The sequence below is a fragment of the Eriocheir sinensis genome, unplaced genomic scaffold (genome assembly GCF_024679095.1).
Source record: "Eriocheir sinensis breed Jianghai 21 unplaced genomic scaffold, ASM2467909v1 Scaffold865, whole genome shotgun sequence".
Classification (NCBI taxonomy): domain Eukaryota; kingdom Metazoa; phylum Arthropoda; class Malacostraca; order Decapoda; family Varunidae; genus Eriocheir; species Eriocheir sinensis.
The window spans coordinates 63,468-69,319 of record NW_026112236.1 but is presented as its reverse complement, the minus strand read 5'-3'; the positions used below and the strand labels follow the sequence as shown (position 1 = coordinate 69,319).

Genomic DNA, 5,852 nt, shown 5'->3' with positions numbered 1-5,852 from the left:
GCTACAAAAAAGCTTCCTGTACCGACATGCTGAGTTGAGGGATCGAGCCAGCTAGGCCATGCTGACTTCAGACCATGCCGACTTAAAGAAATTCTGGGCCATGCTGAATTTGCTGAGCTTGGCTCCATATGTTTCACGAATGTAGACAGATCAATATTGTTAATGATCGATGACACTTTGCGTACGAGGAACAAATTAAGGCGTAAAGCTCAAATGTAGACAAGTAAATTCAGACTGAACCAAATTTTTCTTCATCAACGTTGTAGTGCGAGAATGGAATAAGCTCCCTGCCTTCCTTCAGTGGTCACACGATTGATTTCCTTTAAAAACAAGCTCGGCCGTCACTTCCTTCAACTCAATATATTAACTAGAGTTGAAATGCAACGTTATGGAGCCATCGGATTAATGTTGAATCACTTAGTTTAAGGACAGGCCACTTAGTCTGGACCATGGGGTCTGATTTTCTGTGTAAATCTGTAAATTAAAACCTATCCGAAAGCTATGACGTAATGTTTAAACCTCCGCGTACCCAATCAGCTGTTTTAATCAGCTGATCGGTCACCTCAGCGCGTACACTACTGATATATCGTTTCCGGAGTCACCACACCCGTACAGAACATGTTTATTGCATGACTTAACCTGTGACCTAGCATACCAAGACACGAGGGATAGCTGAAATAATCTTATAGACTTACGAAAAAATAACGTTTTTTTTTTCAGAATGGCAACACCGCCCGCTTGCCATAATAATGCTTCCACCTTGTCATATTTTACTCTTTTTCCACCTTTCTCGCCCCCTGCATGCATAATATTTAATGCTATACTTAACGGTAACACCAATTAAGGGCTGATATCGAATTAAGCCGTGATGGGAAGATCGTTCGTAAGATTTACCCCCTAAATACGGGAAGAGAGAGAGATGCTGACTTTAAAATGCTGACTTCATATATCACTTTTCTTCATCGAGTCTAGCTGAGCCATGCTGAATGCTGAGAGCCACAAGACATCTATAACAATCAAGCCTAGGCTGAGCTCTGAAAATAGAGGCCATACATATGCTGATAACATGCTGATCGAGCTGAAGCATATCGCTACAAAAATCTTCCTATTTAACAACATATGCTGAGTTGGACGAGGCCATGGATACTGGCTTCAGACAATTAATGCATGCTGACTTAAAGGAAGGTCACGTACAGCACTCAAAAACGTTTATGCTGAGCTGATATAAATTGAGCATAAAAAATGGCCATGCTGTAACTTGTATGTTAATTAAGCCATGCTGATCAAATCCTTACTAAACTCAGATTAACAAAGTCAGCATATTATATTTATAGCATAGAATTGGTATGAAAAAATCGGTCATGCTGAGTACAGCCTGACATCATTGAATCTTTAATGCTGTCATGCTGATATCTTGACCATCCTGAGTTCAAAATAGTCAGCATTGATACACAGGCTATGCTGAGTGAGAATTAACATTACTGACTTAATAAACCCCCATATGCTGAGCTCAGATGGGAAACTAACACATGCTGACTGATTCTGGGCCATGAGGTTGTTGACCAATCCTTCCCCACTTATAAATTACTTGCAATACTTATAGGCTACTTTTGTGACTCTGTGTAGGCCTACATTCCATAATACTCAACCTAACCTCAATCCTCTCTCTCTCTATACCAACTGGATTTAGACATTAAAATTCTTCCTTATGAACTGTTCTTATAAATTACTTGCAATACTTATAGGCTACTTTTGTGATTCTGTGTAGGCCTATATAGTCATTCCATATTCAACCTAACCTCGATCCTCTCTCTTTCTATACCAACTGGATTTAGCAATTAAAATTCTTCCTTTGGGGGTGTAATTAATCTCTGTAGGCCTCACTCAATCTGATGCCTTGGAACTTGGATACATAGTCAGTATTAATATATCTGAGTGCTGTGTTGGGTAATTAATCACTAATTGATCCTATTAAATACTGTTTGGGGACATAATTAATTCTCGGTCAATCCTTGTTCATTGATATGCTCAGGAACTTAGATTATAAACAAGTCTGAACTTTCAACAGTAAATACATAGTAAATTCTGACAGCACGGGACTTTTCCAAACAGTCAAATTCCCTCTATATAAATAGTTTGTGGGTGGCTGGGGAGCTAATTCATTCTCCTAGGTCAACCCTCCCTCTTTCAATGTGATGGTTTAGCCCCTTGAATTTTTCCCGGTACTAATTATAAGCTTTCAAGTGTTAAATATATAGCAAATTCTGAATACAAGTCCTTTGCAGATGGCTAGACTCCCTCACTCAATCCCTTCCTACACACAGTTCTCCTCACATAAGAATAGACTCATTGTTATTAAGTCAGTAATAAGCATCTAAGCAGAATAATGACCAAGATAAGCTATAGATGAAATTAATATAGATATATGTAGACAGAACCTCACAAGTTAAGCTATTTCCAGTTTCCAAGGGCTGAGTTGAGCTGGGAGTTAGGTTAGATCCTCGCATGAATTTAAGCTATTTCCAGTTTCCAAGGGCTGAGTTATGCTGGGAGTTAGGTTAGATCCTTGCATGAATTTAAGCTATTTCCAGTTTCCAAGGGCTGAGTTAAGCTGGGAGTTAGGTTAGATCCTCGCATGAATTTAAGCTATTTCCAGTTTCCAAGGGCTGAGTTGAGCTGGGAGTTAGGTTAGATCCTCGCATGAATTTAAGCTATTTCCAGTTTCCAAGGGCTGAGTTAAGCTGGGAGTTAGGTTAGATCCTTGCATGAATTTAAGCTATTTCCAGTTTCCAAGGGCTGAGTTGAGCTGGGAGTTAGGTTAGATCCTTGCATGAATTTAAGCTATTTCCAGTTTCCAAGGGCTGAGTTGAGCTGGGAGTTAGGTTAGATCCTCGCATGAATTTAAGCTATTTCCAGTTTCCAAGGGCTGAGTTGAGCTGGGAGTTAGGTTAGATCCTTGCATGAATTTAAGCTATTTCCAGTTTCCAAGGGCTGAGTTAAGCTGGGAGTTAGGTTAGATCCTCACATGAATTTAAGCTATTTCCAGTTTCCAAGGGCTGAGTTAAGCTGGGAGTTAGGTTAGATCCTCGCATGAATTTAAGCTATTTCCAGTTTCCAAGGGCTGAGTTAAGCTGGGAGTTAGGTTAGATCCTCGCATGAATTTAAGCTATTTCCAGTTTCCAAGGGCTGAGTTGAGCTGGGAGTTAGGTTAGATCCTTGCATGAATTTAAGCTATTTCCAGTTTCCAAGGGCTGAGTTGAGCTGGGAGTTAGGTTAGATCCTCACATGAATTTAAGCTATTTCCAGTTTCCAAGGGCTGAGTTGAGCTGGGAGTTAGGTTAGATCCTCGCATGAATTTAAGCTATTTCCAGTTTCCAAGGGCTGAGTTGAGCTGGGAGTTAGGTTAGATCCTCACATGAATTTAAGCTATTTCCAGTTTCCAAGGGCTGAGTTGAGCTGGGAGTTAGGTTAGATCCTTGCATGAATTTAAGCTATTTCCAGTTTCCAAGGGCTGAGTTAAGCTGGGAGTTAGGTTAGATCCTCACATGAATTTAAGCTATTTGCAGTTTCCAAGGGCTGAGTGGCTGAGTGGCAGCATCTGTTCTCCGGCTATGAAGGAAAAAACACTTACTTTACAATGTTCACCAATAAAATATAACTTACCCAGACCAATAGATGCCAAGTGGCTTAACCCGGTAGCAGCGAGGGGCCAAATTTGTGGCTTTAACGTGTAGCAGCGATGGGCCAAATTTGTGCCATGATTTAAACCCCCCAAAATAGATGATACATAAAATTATCACAAATGCTGATATATATTATTATGAAATGGTTTGTGTGAGTGATGATTTTTTCCCATTTTTCTCACTTAGAGGGACCATTAAGAAACATGATCCTCGCTGCTACCGGGTTAAAACTACCCACGTGCTGTCCAGAAGACCACCTATCAACCCGGACTCTAGATTCTAGGATTAAAGATGAGCTCCGGGAGGGCAGCATGAGCCAATGCAAGATGGCACCACTATAAACACTTGCCTGCGCCAGAACGGGCTGGGCCGACCATCAGGCCCCACTGGGAAGAAGCCTTGGGCCGACCATCAGGATCCACCGGGAAGAAGCCTACCGGCGCAATAGGCCATGACGTAAAAAAAATAAAACATATTTGACAAGGCTTTCAGTGGAGGTTTGGGCATTTTCCGAGATGCTTTTATGATCTGTGGAAATGTGACCCTTCCTCTGTACCATCAACCTAAAAAACACATATTTGACAAGGCTTTCAGAGGTGTTATATACAGGCAGGGGTGCTTTTATGACCCGGTTGGAGATGTGACCCTTCCTCTGTACCATCAACCTAAATAAACACCCTTGAGAACCCAATTACGGACCTTTTCAGCCTTGGAATTATACAATCAACAACAGACATACAAATCAACACTAAAATGACACAATAAAAATTAATACATAAATGTAGACTGTTAGAGTAGGCAAATATATTAATTGGTAGATTATTTTATGAGGTAAGGCTTGGTAGAGGTTGCATGTGCTTGGTAAGGGTTTCCTATAGTATAGTATGTTTCCCGGGCGTCTGATGTGCTTGGTAATGCTTTTTAAAACGGTAGCAGCGACGGGTCAAATTTGTGGCTATACCGTGTAGCAGTGACGGGCCAAATTTGTGGCTATACCGTGTAGCAGCGACGGGCCAAATTTGTGGCTTTACCGTGTAGCAGCGACGGGCCAAATTTGTGGCTTTACCGTGTAGCAGTGACGGGCCAAATTTGTGGCTTTACCGTGTAGCAGTGACGGGCCAAATTTGTGGCTTTACCATGTAGCAGCGACGGGCCAAATTTGTGCCATGATATAAACCCCCCAAAATAGATGATACATAATGTGATGACAAATGCTTTGATATGTATTATGAAATGGTTTGTGTGAGTGATGATTTTTTCTCATTTTTCTCGCTTAGAGGGACCGTTAAGAAACATGACCCCCTACCACCACCACCACCACCACCACGTTCTTATGTTCTAATGTTCAACCGTACTGCACGCATGGGTGGGTAAAAGACACATATATATAACCGTACGTGTTTGAGGATAATCTCCCTCCATAGTCAGGATTCTCACATACAGTCTTTTTTAATTTTCAATCTTTTATTTTTTGAGGTACAAGCCTAACGGAGGTGCCCCCATATAGGCCTGAACCCCTCTCTGATACCTGGCCTGTACTGCTGCTCTCAAATGATGTCAAACTATTTTTTTAAGGTGAAGGGAGACAGCTTTAGGGGGGAGCGGAACCTGACGGAACCTCCCTCGCTAGACGCTGATCCGACAGGCTTCAAGTTAGGGGTCACCCGAAGCTCTGGCCGGCAGCTTAGACTATGGGTTAGGATACTCCAGCCAGCATTAGTATGGGTTAGCATGACAGCGGAAATGGAATGGGGTTATGCAAAATCCATGAGTTGTTACGAAAGCCACAGAGAATTGTCATACTTAAGCAGGAGTAGTTCTCATGCAAAATTTAAGCCGTAAGTTGCCGGAGTTTCCATGCAAAGCCGTGCGATTAGTTATGAAGGAAGGGCGAAGACTATAGGAGGTGTTATGCAAAATCCATGCGGGTTAAGCGAGCGGGAGTTAGTACACAGAAGCCATGCTCTTCGTTACGACAGTAGGCGCAGAGCGAGGTGTTACGAACAGCAGAAGCAGAGTGAGTTATTACGAGGGCATGCAGATGTTACACCAGTCCCAGGAGTGCATGAGTTGATACCCGGAGCAGCAGAGGTTGTCCTTGGTAACTGAAAAGGTTTTGTTAATACTCAGAGTACCAGAACCAGTAATTGTACTCAGACTAATTGCAGT

At 42.0% G+C, this 5,852-nt stretch overlaps 1 long non-coding RNA gene across 1 annotated transcript; it reads left to right on the top strand.

Moving 5' to 3' along the window:
- The first annotated feature begins 1,107 nt into the window (after positions 1-1,107).
- LOC126994750 (uncharacterized) lies at positions 1,108-4,397 on the top strand. Its single transcript, XR_007749545.1, has 3 exons — positions 1,108-2,622; positions 2,688-2,752; positions 2,948-4,397. It is a non-coding gene; the product is annotated as an uncharacterized LOC126994750 (long non-coding RNA).
- Positions 4,398-5,852: the final 1,455 nt, after the last annotated feature.